Below are 14881 nucleotides of genomic sequence, written 5' to 3' on the forward strand. Positions count from 1 at the left end.
CTCTCAGTTCTCTGCCATCTAGCGTTAGACCAAGATCTAATAATGTTCAGCAAATGCTTAGAGGAAAACCCAGACTTCTTTGGGATGAGGAACTAAAAAATTTAGTACATTCAGCAGTTAACAGAGTCTGACAGGAGAGAATTTGTTTTGTAAATCAAGTTTGTTCTTTAAACTGATAATCTGCAAAGACACCTCAAAAAGTCATTGTAGATTTGCAGAAAGGTTACATTCAGAAGCACTAAGAAGCAGGAAGTTCTCCCAGGGAACTCCTGACCTCAGAGTTTCCACCCCTCACACCCTAAGAACTGGTACAGCAGCTTGAGGGTAGGTTCCATCCTGTGAGATAAAACCACAGCTAATTCAAAGAAGGCCTATTTCAGTTTGCAGATCTACTTTTCACATTACTTGGTTTATCTAGGGATCTCAGATACAGTTTATTTGCTCTTACAGACTGATAATTCAAGAGGTAATCAAAATACACAGTGAATGTTTAAATTAAAAAAAAAACTTATTACAGCAAAAGACACATTGGGCCGGGAATGTAGCTCAGTGGCACAGTGCCTGCCAGGCAAGCGTGAGGCCCTGAGTTGGATTTCTCTGCCAGGCAAGCGTGAGGCCCTGAGTTGGATTTCTCGTACCAAAAAAAAAAAAAAGACACATTGCTATTAACTCCCCTCAAAATAGTCACCTTTTTTTTTTTTTTTGGAGACAAGGTTTCACTGTGTAGTTCAGGCTGGCCTTGAACTCATTAGGTAGCCCAGGCCGGCTTTAAACTCATGGCAATTCTGTTTCAGCCTCCTGAGTGCTAGGATTACAGGTTTGTGCCACCCATTCACATTTGAACAGACTTTGTGAGTGTCCTTAGGAATTGTGATCAAAACTATGAATACTGAAGAAAAACAACAACTATGAATACTGCTGAGTGCCATCCAGTAGAAAGGCAGGCTTGTAAAAACATTACAGTATGTATTCTTTTTACCTGATTTGGCACCGTGTGGCTTCTGGCTCTTCCCCCAAAGTCAGAATGGCTGTGAAAGATGAATGTTTTAAGCTGGGTGTGGTGGTACATGGCTGTAATCCCAGCATTTGGGAGGCTTGAGGCAGGAGGATCACCAGATGTTCGAGGCCAGGCTAGACTACATAGTGAGTTCAAGGCCAGCCTGGACTACATAGTGAGACCTTGTCTCAAAAAAAAAAAAAAAAGGTCAGAAGAGTGATGGGATAAGTGTGCTTTGAACCAAAGAGAGTATTTTGAGAGAATATTAATGGGAATCTTTTACTGTAATTTTTAGAAAGTTTAAACATTCACCATCAGTCACACCTCATTTTTCCCCAGTTTGGCCCTTAACTTATTATCTTCCTTGCTCAGCCTCCCAGATATGAGAGATATGTGCTGCCATAATACATTTTTCCCCCCTTTGGTACCTGGGATCGAACTCAGGACCTTGTGCTCGCAAGGCAGGCATGGCGCCACTGAGCTAAATACCCAGCCCTGTAATACACTCTTGGTAAGACAGATCCCTACATTTATCATTCCTTTATTCTTTTTTTACTTATAGTTTTTAAACCTTGGGTTCTAAAATTCAGAAATTAATTTGTAAGTAATTACTATGGAGTGAAAATCACTTTTCCCTTTGTGCTAAGGGGACAAAGATGGTAGAGAGAAGGTGCAGACAATGGGAGGGAGGACAGAATGCCTTTGAAGATTTCTTTTTTTTTGGTACCGGAGATGAAACTCAGGACCTTGCACTTGCAAGGCAGGTGGCGGAACCATTGAGCTAAATCCCCGGCCCCTTTGAGGGTTTCTTCCTGCTAACCTTGAGTGTAAAGCCTGTCTGCAGACAGCAGCTGGGGTCTCCTAGAACTGTGAACAAGAGGAAAGCCCCTGGGTATTGTCCGTTTATTGGTATAGTGGTGCCTCAGCAAGGCACACTTCTCTATATCTGTGCTCCAGCCTAATGAATGGCTCTGTACCTTCTGCTGGGAAATGTTGGCAGCATGGGAGCTGGTGAGGCCTGGCCTAGCAGCTGTGCCTTGGCCAGTTCATAGGGAGCTGTGCTCTTGGATGCCCTCCAAGAAAAAGCCTGGTTCTGAGTTCCCACCTGGCAAATGTCCCTGTCCTGGCATTGGTCTGGCTCACTGCTTTGATACCTCACCATAGTGACCATACCTTTACAGAGCAGGGATTTTAAGAGTCTGCAAGATTGTTTTTTTGGCTGTTTTGTGTCAACCTTTGGGAGTATACATCTCATATTATCAGGGAAGTTTGTTATTCAGAATTTGCAGTTGTGGCAAGGCTGAAGCAGATAAAAGGGTCAGTGTGAGCCCTCTGAGGAAAGGAAGGACTTCTGTTAGGAAATTCTGAACAAAAGGCCTGGTTCTTGTCTTTGGGCTCAGTTTATCCTTGTCCACCCTGGGCATCCTCTTTTTTTTTTTCCTTTGGTACTAGGGATTGAACGCAGGACCTAGCACTTGCCAGGTGGATGTGGTGTCACTGAGCTACATCCCCAGCCCACACGCTGGGCATCTTTTCATCAGAGGACTATGCTCTTAAAGCCTCCTGAAGTGTTTTTTTCTGAGGTCTTAGTTGGTGTGATTCTGATTAGAGTTTTCTTTCTTCTCTTTTCTTACAGTACTGAGGATTGAACTGAGGCCTTGCACATGCTAGGCAGAGTACTCTATTACTGAGGCATACCTCTGGCCCCTGAGTAATGTTTTCTGAGCTGTTTCTCATGGCTAAATATACATAACAAGATACACCATTTTAACCATTTCGAAAATACTGTGTGGGTGTGTATGTGTTTCTCGGATTGAACCCAGGGACTCATGCAGTGCTGAGCCTTTAGCACTGAGTGACACTCCTGCCTCAAACAAACTTTAAAGATTAAAAACAAAAGAAAACCATAAAATGTACCATTTGAATCGTTTTTAAGTGTACCATTCAGCAGTGAATAATGTTTAACTACAGCATATGGTGGTTCAGTGGAGTGCAGAGGAATTTTCAATGAGCCCTAGCACATAAAATGTTAAAAATCTACTCAGATTTAAAACCATGGTTCAGTAGAGAGTGGCTATTCTGCCCTAGGTTTTGCTTTTCTTATATTTCTCTAGGACATGTTTACACCTGGGTGTTAAATCTTTTCTTCTTTCAGGACTTTGTGGGAAAAAAACCAAACCACCATCAGTAAAAAACATTGCCCTTTGTGTATCCTTCTTTTTGGTGTCTGTGATAAGTGAGAGTTTTCAAGAATTTTCTAAGTGAGAGAATTATTAAGAGTACTTTTCTGTTTGATGGACTCTTACACGGTGCTACTATTTCAGAGGTGGTAGTTTGTTGTTTTTTGGGTTTTGGGGGGGGGGTACCAGGGATCGAACTCGGGTCCTTGCTCTTGCACAGCAGGCGGCGAAACCACTGAGCTAAATCCCTGGCCCAGAGGTGGTAGTTTTCTTTCCTACATATTTTTACCTTTGACTCTCTTGCTGCGTGTGTGACCCTGGCACCCTTTGGTTGACTTTTAGCTCCCCAGTGGCTGCCCTCCATCATGTTGATTGTCCACATCACCAGCAGGCCAGCTAGGAACTCGCTCCCTGGCAGAGAAACCTCATTTTGCCTTCTGACCAAGAGAAATCTTAGGGTAATACCTTGAATTTTTACCAGTGACTTGGCTTAAGACCTTCCTCATTTGATGTCAGGATGTGCAAGGGCCTGTTTTTAAGTGGAAGCCAAGAAATTTGCCTGTCATTTTGGTATATGGAGCCCTAATAAACAGTGACTACACATTATTGTTTCCATTGTGTTGAGTACATCCTGTTGGCTTTTAGATTGAGCCATTTAAAAGTGGTTAACCTTCCAGAATTTTTTTTTTTTTTTTGGTACCGGGGATCGAACTCGGGTCTTTGCACTTGCAAGGCAGTCGGTGGAACCACTGAGCTAAATCCCTGTCCCCCTTCCAGAATTTTTATATTAATGTGAGACTGTCAGTTAACATTACCTTTAACTTCTGGATGTCTGGGAAAAGGCCTTTTTCTTAGAACTTGAAGTGGTTGTTTTAAGATCTCTGGTTTCTACCTTACTTTCTTTCCTCTTTTTTTTTTTTTTTCTTTTTTGTTTTTTGGAGACAAGGTCTTGCTATGTAGCCCAGGCAGGGCTCAAACTCGTGGCAGTCCTCTTGCCTTAACTTCCCCAGCACTGGGATTACAGGATTACAGGCATGCATTACCATGCCTGCCTTTTTTTAGTTTTTTTGAGACAAAGTCTCTCTGTGTAGTCCAGGCTGGTCTTGAATTCACTGTGTAGTCTAGGCTAACCTCAAACTCATGGTGATCCTCCTATTTTAGCCTCCTGAGTGCTAGGATCAAAGGGGTTCATCAGCACGCCTGGCTTGCTTTTTACTTTTTCTAAAACCATTTAAAACAGGGACATGATTTTTTTTTTTTTTTTGTACCAGGGATTGAACTCAGGACCTTGTGCTTGCGATGTAGGCGTAGTGCCACTGAACTAAATCCCTGCCCCCCCCCCCTTTTCTTTTGAGACAGGGTCTCACTTTGTAATACAGGAAAAGGAAAATCCCGATTTCATTAAATATGTTAATTACCAGGGTGAAAGGTAGCTCTAAGTACTACTTTTAGGTAAATGCTTGTGGGAGCGGAGGGAGGAGGGGCTTCCCTGAGTGATGGGAGTGACGGAGGTGGGCCCCTCTGCCTTCTTTCATTTGGACATATAACGAGTTGTCTCACAACTCTTCTTTCATTCTTTTTTTTTTTTTTTTTCTTTGGTACTGGGGATCGAACTCTGGTCATTTGCACTTGCGAAGCAGGCGGTGAAACCACTGAGCTAAATCCCCGGCCCTTTCATTCTTGGAAGTAAAAACTAAGCCAATCTTCTAGAGCTTTTTGTTTAAAATATCTGAAAATTTTATTCACTTTTGAGTTTTCTGCCTATGAGGAAGCATTAAGGCTATTGTGAATTGCATTTATGCCGCGTATGCATGTGTTCCTTGTGTTTGTTAAATGGAGAACACTTGCTGTATTCACTGGGCCTGCTGTGTGCATCTGATACTCACTACTCCCGGGAGGTGGGCTGAGTGGAGCTGCTTCCCTTGAGGCTGGGATTCCAGGATTCCAAGGGGAATAAGGCTTTCTATTCCCCAGGGGTGGAAGGCTTCTGGGCTGAGTGGGGTCATAAAGGGCCTGGTGCCTCCTGGGCATCTCCTCCACCAGGTGACATGCTTCAGTTGCTTCTAGATAAGGGCTGGTATTGGTGACAGGAAGGGCCAGAAGAACCCTTTCCTGCCACAAAGTCTTAGATGCCTGTGGTCCTTGCCAGTCATTGTATAATGGTTTTGATTTCCCTAGTTGTGTCCCTAATGACTGATCTGGTAAACTAAATATACCTGCTTTGGAGCCTGGAGGCAGGGGAATCACAAGATTGAGTCCCACCTGGACAATTTAGTGAGGCCCTGTCTCAAAATAAAACAGTTGGGGGGCCGGGGATTTGGCTCAGTTGCACCGTGCCTACCTTGCAAGTGCAAGGTCCTGAGTTTGATCCCTGGTACTGCAAAAAAAAAAAACCCCCAAAAAACAACAGTTGGGCATGGTAGTGCATGTCTGTAATTCCACCACCCTGGGAAGCTGAAAGCAGGAGGATTGCAAGTTTTTTTGGTTTTGTTTCTGTTTTTTCAAATTTTAGCCTACCCTGGGTAAGTTGGTGACTTAATAAGACCTTATCTCAAACTATGAATGAATGAATGAATGAATAAATGAATGGCTGGCTGGGACTGTAGCTCAGTGTGAAGGGCCTGGGTTCAATCCCTGGCACCATAATAAACAAAATTTAAAAATGAAATAAAAAGGGGGCCAGGGATTTAGCTCAGTGGCACTTTGCCTGCCTCACAAGCACAAGGTCCTGAGTTTGATCCCCGGTATGGGATGGGAGTGGAGGGAATGTGTGTTTTAAAAAAAAAGAAATAAAAAGGGACAGGAGTGTAGCATTTAGGAGTAGAGCTTGCCTGAGTTTGATCACCAGTACTGCAATAGAAAAGGAAAGAAGAGCTGGCCATGGTGGTGTACACATTGTAATTCCAGCACTTGGGAGGCTGGGGCAGGAGGATTTCTGAGTTTGAGGCCAGCCTGGGCTACATAGTGAGTTCAGGATCATCCTGAACTGCATAGTGAGACCCTGTCACAAACAAATACCTTGTAAAGTTTCTCTGCCCCCCTGGGGTGGGATGCCTGAGACTTAAAGGATGGAACTGCTGCTGGCATCCCTGATCTCTGTCATCTGTGTGCTGTGCTGCTGTGCATGTGTTCAGAGAGCCGGAGACTTCAGCTATTGTAGTGTCCCTCTTCATGGAGTTGTAGTTCACTGGCGTCTAGAGCAAAACTGAGAGCATGGACTTAATGGTGGGTACAATCATGGGTGTTGGCACAGGAAGTGAGCTCCCTGTACCTCCTAGGACACTGGGAAACACTGGTGAGCCCAGCTGAGACCTGCTCTTAGGCCGCCTTGAGCACTTTCTCGTGTTCCCAAGGGTGTAATGAGAGAGAGAGAGAAAGAGAGCTAGACAGACACATACACACACACTGTGAGTAATCTTGTCAAGAAGACTGAGCATGTTTTTCTCTCACCATGGTTGAGTGTTTATGTCTCTTTGGACCTTGATCTAAAAAACAAGGAGGACAATCTCTGCAGTGACCAAGTATGTGGGCATGTGACCTATGTGTAAAACCCTTTCAAAGGGCTGCCCTTACATAGGTATGTGGGTACAGCTTACCAGCTTCCTAGCACAGGCAGACATGACCCTTGCTTGCCAGAATCAGGAAGGCACAGGCTGCTTTTGGCCGAGTTGCAAAAAGATCTTTTCTCCTCCGTGCATGGAAAACCAACACATAGTAGTTGGAGTTGTGCCCTAAACATTGCCTTCCTGCTAAATCAGAGCACTTAGTCATGCCCATGAAACAGACACCCCATATGGTCATGTGTCCAGAGATAGTAGAATGAGCTTATGTGCTCCTGGAAGGATAGGGTGTGTCTTGTAACTGAAGCTTTTTTCACATAAGCTGAGAATTTTAAATTGAGAATCAGAAAAGTGAAAGATCAATTGGATATAGAATAAGCAGAAAAGTAAGTAAACTAAATTAAAGATATAGAAGAAACTTTAAGGGGAAAAATGGCTGGTACCCTCCCCATTCATTGGTTATGTATGTGGCACTGTATGAGTGCTAGGTGTGCATTAGGGATTGCAACAGATGCATCCCTGCCCTCCTGCAATTTAGTCTTGTAGGAATGTTGATTCAGTTGAGCCCTTTACTAAATAGGAATAAAAATACATGAGAATGGAGAGGGGCATTAAAGAAGGCACTATGTAACCATAAAGAAAACCCTAAAGTTACAGTTTAAGATAGTATGAAACAAAAGAACTAGGGGGACCAAAAAAGACTGGGTGTGGTGGCACACACCTGTGATCCCAGGCAAGAGGATCACCTCAAGTTCGAGGCCAGCCTGGGTTACACAGTGAGACTGTATTAAAAAAAGAAAAAAGTGTATAGTATGCTACAGAAGTGGTGCAAGAGTGGGATATAGTAGCGCACAACTATAATCCCAGTACTTGGGAGGCCAGGAACATTGCCAGTTTGAGGCCAATCTGGTTTACCTAGTGAGTTCAGGGCCAGTTTGTACTACACAGTGAGACTCTGTCTCCAAAAGGAACAATTAAGAGACTAAGAATTATAAAAATGAAACAGAAAAGAGATGAAGAGAAATCTTAAGTTTGAGATGCTATATAAGAAACGGCCACCAGAGCCTAGGGAAGACAGCCTTGAGACACTGGTGGAAGTCCTTGCAGATGTCATTGGGAATGAAGTGGTTCTTGGAACCAATGCCCATGGAGCTTCAGTCTGTGTCATATGGTCTCTGTTGGTGAGTGTGCCACTTTACAGTGGTGGTGAGTCTGAAGGCAAAAGTAACCTGGCCATGTTGTGATGGCAGGGAAGAAAGGTCCCTATTGAGGAGCAGCTCTGAAGTCCTGTGAGAGCTCCTGGTCACCTGTGGCCTCAGGGATGGAACAAAGTAGTAGAAACAGGAAGGAGAACAGTGCTTTTCCTTCTGCTTAGCTTGCATTGATGATGTGCCAAATTAGAAATATCTTGAGCTTACTGAGGCATGAGTTTCATTGCCTTTCTCAGTCTGTAGAGCTGTTCCAGGTGTTTTTCTGAGTCCTTAAGGGGCAAGTGCTGTCTTAGAAGCTAAGTACTATACCTTACTTTAGCTGAAGCCTGAAGGTGATGACTTAGGATCGAGGGGTGCACACAGACTGTGCTGTCAGGGACAGGTTGTATGGAAACCTTACTGGTGTAGGCATAGAAATGGGCAAGGATGGGATAATGGGCAGAGTAAAGGGGCAGGGCAGACTTATTCAGAATTTGCCAAACACTCATGTAAGGTTGGTGCTTTCTAGTCCTTAGCTTCTCAAGGTAATGCACAATACCTGAAGGCAGAGCAAGAGCTGCTGGCTACTTTGTTACTTTCTTTTTTTTTTGAGACAGGTTCTTACTATATAGCCCAGGCTGGCCTTGTACTTGCAGTGATTCTTCTGCCTCAGCCTCCCAAGTGCTGGGATCACAGGTGTGTGCCACCAGGCCTGCCAAGCAAACTCTTCACTTTGATATATTTCAAACACTTAGCAGAAAGCAAACTAACATCTCACACATCTGAGTATATGCTACCCAGCTTTGTCACACCTTGATATCTGTATTTCTACAAGATCTAGTTTAGAAAAGCCTACTGTGGTGGCACAGGTCTGTAAAAAAATAAAAAGCAAAGAAAATTTAAAAAATTAAAAAATAAATAAAAAGCACTGGGGATGTATGTAGCTTGCTAAGTGCTAGTATTACAGGGTGTGCCACCACAGCCAGCAATATCTGAGTCTAGATGTTAGGTTAAATGATGCTTTTTTCTTTTTCAAAATTTTTGGGTATTCTAATTTCATTGCCTGTCCCATATACATTTTAGAATGTTGTCTATATCTACAAAAAACACTTTCTTTGAATTTTGATATGAATTGTGTTAAACCTTGTGTTAATTTCTTAGTGCTATTATAGAGGTCACCACGATCTTAATGGTTTAAAATAACACACACATTTGTATTCTCACAGTTCTGGAGGTTGGAGGTCCAGAATCAAGGTGTTGACAAAGACTGAGCTTCCCTCTTGAGACCCTGGGGGAGAATCTGTTTCTCTGGCTTGTGGGGCTGTCATTCCAGTCTCTTCCTCAGCTTGCTTGCTTGCCTGCCTTTTTTCTGGGGACTCACTGTGGTTCAGGCTGTCCTTATACTCACTAGTAACCCATGGTGGCCTAGAACTTACTATGATCCTCCTGCCTCAGCCTCTTGAATGCTAGGATTCTAGCACTTTTTTTTTTGGTACAGGGGATTGAACTCAGGTCCTTGTGCTTGGGGGGCAGGCGTTGGAACCACTGAGCTAAATCCCCAGCCCCTTGAATGCTAGGATTATAAGCATGGGCCATCAAGCCTGGCTTTTCCTCAGCTTTCATACCTCTGTGTCTGTCTGTCTGTCTCTCTGTCTCTCCACTGAGGATTGAATTCGAGGCTTCACTCATACTAGGCAAGCACTCTATCACTAAACTACATCCCCAACCCTTGTTTTTAAATTTTATCCTCCTGGCACAGCCTCCCAAGTAGCTGGGGATTACAGGCATGCCCTCTTTCTACTTTTTGGTGTATGTAATCTCACCTTTTTGGTGTATGTAATCTCCAGTCTCTGCCTCAGCCATTATATCCCCATTTCCTTTGGTGTGTGCATAATCTCTCTGACAGTGGCAGTTGAATTCCCACCCAGATAATTTCATCTTGTCAAGACTCTTAATCACATCTGCAAAAGCTCTTTTTCTTTATAAAATAACATTCACACGTTTCAAGGATTAGAGCCCAATAGCTGTTATTTAGCCTGTTATAAACCTGTATATCTGTCAATCTAAGGAGAATCGACAGTTTAATGTTTAGGTTCCTCGGTTCATTTAGATTGTTTTCTTTGACCAGTGTTGTTTAGTTTCCAGTGTAAAATCCTTATACATATTTTGTTAGATTTACACCTAAGTATTTCCTTTCTTTTTGTTTTTGAGTGGTTTCAATGATTTTATTCATTTATTCTTCATTCAGTACTGGGGGTCGAACCCATAGGTGCTCTCCCACTGAGCTACAACCTAGCTCTTTTTGACTTAGGGTCTCTCAATTGCCCAAGTGGGACTCAAGCTGGGGATCTTCCTGTCAGCCTTCCTCAGTGTTGATATTACAGGTTGTGTGCCATCATGCTCCTCCCTTCCCCCTGCCCCTTTCCTTTTTTTTTTTGCAATTTTTTGGTGCTGAGGACCAAACCCAAGGCCTCATGCTTGCTAGTGGTAGTGTTCTACCACTGAGATAAATCCCCATCCCTATCCCTTTCTTTCTTTTTGAGACAGGGTCTCACTATGTAATTTAGGCTGGTCTTGAACTTACTATGTAGCTCAGGCTGCCCTCAAATTCATGGCAGTCCTCCTGATTCAGCCTCCCAAGTGCTGGAATTACAGGCATGTACCACCACACCTGGCCCAACCTTGTTGATTTTGTTTCTAGTTGTTCTGTTCAGTTGTTGAATAGTACTAGAGTTTACAACTGTAACTGTGGAGTTTTTATTTTTTCAGTTCCATCAGTTTTTGCTTTACATATTTTGCAGCTCTGTTGTTTGGTACTTACACATTTATTATTACTATGTTTTCTTGGTGGACTTACCTTTTTTTTTTTTGAGACAGGGTCTCACTAGGTAGTTCAGCCTGACTTGAACTCACCATGTAGCCAAGGCTAGCCTGGAACTTGCTGCATTCCTCCTGTCTCAGCCTCCCAAATCCTGGGATTATAGGTGTGCACCACCACACCAGGTCTAAGTCTTTATGTTTGGGAGGACATGACTGCCAATTTGATTTCACTTTTATTCCCCCTTCCTCTTTCCTTCTTCCCCCTCCCTCCCTCTCTTGGACCCCTTCTCTCATATATAAACTGAGTCCACCAAAAAAAAATGTATACACACTTCAGGAAAAGAAAAACTTACATAATTTTTTTTTTTTGTACTGGGGATCGAACTTGGGTCCTTGCGCTCGTGCAGCAGGCAGCGAAACCACTGAGCTAAATCCCCAGCCCTTACATAAATGCTTTAATACTAAATGTATTGAGACATGAAATTAATACAAGTCACCTTTGCCTTCTACAATTGCAAGAGTTAAAGTGGTGGCCATTAGCTTCCAGACATTTATTAGTATAGCGAAGTACTGATAGGATAACCTTGGTCATTGAGATTGCTGCACGTGCATTTTCAATTTCTTCTCTAAAGGCCAGCAGTGTAGTAGGTTTTCTGTGATATACAACATCCGCTAGGGTCCCCTATACGAGGGTAACACCATTTGTTGAAAAAACATCATACTATATTTTCTTTTCCTAAAGCGTGTTTACATCTTTTTGGCAGGCTCTATATGTATTGTCTTACATAAACACACACACACTAGGGTGGACCCTTGACTTACAAACTCAATTCATTTTTGAGGGCTGGTTGTTACTCAAGTTGATTGTAAGTCAAGACTATTTTTCCCATAAAAATAATGGAAATACCTATAATGCATTCCAAACCTCCCAAAGCACCCCTTAACTTTTTCATTAAAAAAAGAGTTGTATAATATGCATAATTTATCAGACACACCAATAATTTTTCTAATGTATTCACCAAAAAATTATAAAATGTGCCTAGTTTACCAGAAACAACAATTTCATACTGTGGTCAGCATTCAAGTTGGTACCTTTGGCTTGCAGGAAGGGAGAATGAAATGAAAGGTGGTTATTGTTTGGAAGGAGAGTCCCCTTCCATGAGATCAGGAGTCTGGCTCTCTTGTGTCCTTTCTCTCCTTGGGAGAGTCCGTATCCCACTAGGACCTGCTTCTGGCTCACTAGGTCTCAACCTTTTCAGAACTAAAAGCTGGTTAAAGGTTGTCTGTTTCTGTCTTTTCTTGAGTCCTTGCGCTTGCACAGCAGGTGGCAAAACCACTGAGCTAAATCTCTGGCCCTGTTTTTGTCTTTTCTTTAACTTTGTTCTGTAGTATGATGTGACAGTGCCATTAAGCAGGTGAATGCAACGATTGGCTTTTTCTCTGTCAGGGTGGGTCTTCTCTACAGATGTTTGTAGCTCTGTCTATTTTTTCAGGGTTTCCTTTATTTCAGAAGAAGAACTTTGCTGCACTGATTGTTGATACTCCCCTTCCTTTTCAGAAAGCTCCTCAGGGCCAGGGATTTAGCTCAGTGGCACAGCGCCTGCCTTGAAAGCACAAGGTCCTGAGTTCAATCCCTGGTATGAAAAAAAAAGAAAAGAAAAGAAAGAAAGAAAGAAGGAAGGAAGGAAGGAAGGAAAGAAAGCAAGCTCCTCAGCTGCCATTCTATTGCTCAGCCGAAAGTTGCTGAAGTTCCTCTGTAGACAGTTCCTCTGAGTGTTCCTCCACCAGTTCCTCAACATCACCGCTATCTACCTGCAAGCCTATGGACTCTGCTATAGTGACACTGTCATCAATCACAGGGTCAGTTGAAGGCTCAGGCTCCTCTGTACAGCCTTCAAAGTCTCTCTTCTGTATAATTTTAGGCCACACTTTCTTCCACACAGATCTCAGTGTCTTTAGAGAGATATTGGCCCAGGGTTTCTCGGTTAACCCCACACAGGAAAGGATGTTATAATGCTCCTTCCAGAACTCTTTAAGGGTTACATCTGTACCTAAGACCATCTGGAAGCACAAGCAGCTGGCATTCGAGTCGTAACTCAAGACTTTGGTTGTATTCCGATTTATGAGTCAGGGTTCCACTGTGTGTGTGTGTGTGTGTGTGTGTGTGTGTGTGTATGTTTTACATGTTTATGGTACATAATGATCATCCTACTTATAGGGGCTTGGTACATGTACACAATGCACCACAATCTCCCCGTGCCTTTTTTTGTGTGTGTGTGCCTTTTAAAAAATCTCATTTCCCCTCCCTCCTTGAATTTGCATTGATTTTAGAGTATGCCTTCTACTTCACTGGCCTTGTTTTCTTTAGCAATTTTGGGTTTATTATTTTGTGTTACCCAGGTCAATATTACCTAGGCTCTTGGCAACATGGGCTCAGAGAAGGGCCTATTCTTTTTTCCAGAATGGAAAATTGCTCATGATGGCTGTGGTCTCCTATGTGTACCCAGTGATCCCACAGTCTTGTGTGTGGCTGTCAGCCCAGGTAGAGCAGCTCCTGAACTGCCTGAACCCAATGGGGCGAGGATGGCACTGTGCAAGTTTCTAGTTACTCTGCTGAGGGTGGAGGATAAGAAAGTCCAAGTAAGTTTTGTTTGATAGCATGATGTTTGTAAATAGGTGTTAACGTAAACAGTTCTGTGAGTAATGCAGTTGCTACATATCTCTCTGCAGGTACTTTTAAAAAGGTTCTATCAAAAGTATTGTGTTAGGGGCCAGGGATTTGGGGATTTAGCTTAGTGGCCCCGTGTCTGCCTGGCAAGCACAAGGTCCTGAGTTCGATCCCCGGTACCAAGAAAACAAAAAACATTTTATCCCCAAATACTTAAAAATATAACTCATAAAATTGAGAGTAAGCCAGGTGTGGTAGCACACGTCTATAATCCCAGCACTCGGGAGGCAGAGGCAGTAGGATTGTTGTGAATTCGAGGCCAGCCTGAACTATACAGTAAGAGCCTGTCTCCAAAAAAAAAAAAAAGTGGGGAAGAAACGAGGGAATATTCAGGAGGGCTAGCTATATTCATCACAACTATTGGGTTTTAGAGAGGCTGGAGATGTTACTAAGCCCAGATCCCTCCCTCCTAGATCTTGGTCATGTTAGGGTGATCCCCCTCACCCCTTTCTTCAAAGAGGCCACAGCAGTATCTGGAGTGGTGGGGACCTGGGAGGCCACTATGACTGACAGCCAATCTGTACCTCTTGTCAGAATATCCTGAAGCAGAGTGGCTACAAAATAACCAGGGAGACTGAGGCAGGAGGGTCACCAAAGGTTCAAGGCTAGCCTGGGCTACATAGTGAGTTCAAGGCTAGCCTGAACTAATAGCTAGACCTTGTCTCAAAAAACTAAAAAACAAAACAAAACAAAACAACCAAAAAAACCTCCCAACAACCAGGAAAACACTGAGACAAGTTGTCTCAGTCTATTCTAAGGGAAGCAAGGGGAGGGACATGATAGCCATTGGTGAAACCATGCCTCCCTCTGACTGGCACAAGAAAAAGGCAGGAGCTTCTCATCTGTCTCAGTAAACTAAGAAAACAGTAGGTGGGCTTGGTGGTAATACCAGCATTCAAGCGAAAATTTGAGGCCAACCTGGACTCCGTAGCAAGACCTTGTCTCAAAAAAACAAGAGAAAAAAGAAAACGAACAATAAATATAGCCTGCAGCCCACATGCAAATTCCATTGCCTTTATAGAAGCTGAGTCTGCGGATCTGTGTTACTTGTTTCATTCTGTTTTGGGTTTAAAGTAAACCCATGATCTAGTCAATATGCACCAGTCACATCTGGTTCTGATCTCTGACTCTAGAACAGTTCCTGCTAGGGATGTTAGCATTTGGAAAGACCAGGTCACTTGTCTTGTAGAAAGTCCCACATTCTAGATTTATCTGATTATTTCTTCATGGCTCCCATCTTTCCTGTAAATTGGCAGTTAGGTCTAGAGCAATGCCACCCAGCACATACAATGTGTGCCACACGGGCCATTGAAATTTCTCTAGTAGTCACATGGACAATAAACAAATAAAAATAGGCAGATGAAATTTATTCCAAAATAGATTTCTTTTTAAAAAATTTTTTATTT

The 14881-nt window shown here is 43.1% G+C and overlaps 1 protein-coding gene across 5 annotated transcripts in view; it reads left to right on the top strand.

Annotated features, from left to right (window-relative positions):
- The window catches only part of Dag1 (dystroglycan 1), a 70961-nt gene that overhangs the window by 36701 nt on the left and 19379 nt on the right, over positions 1-14881 (top strand). The gene's annotated exons all lie outside the window — the stretch shown is intronic.

This window comes from Heterocephalus glaber, unplaced genomic scaffold, assembly GCF_053883595.1.
Source record: "Heterocephalus glaber isolate CG9 unplaced genomic scaffold, H.glaber_assembly_v1.0 deba00001504, whole genome shotgun sequence".
In the NCBI taxonomy this organism is placed as follows: domain Eukaryota; kingdom Metazoa; phylum Chordata; class Mammalia; order Rodentia; family Bathyergidae; genus Heterocephalus; species Heterocephalus glaber.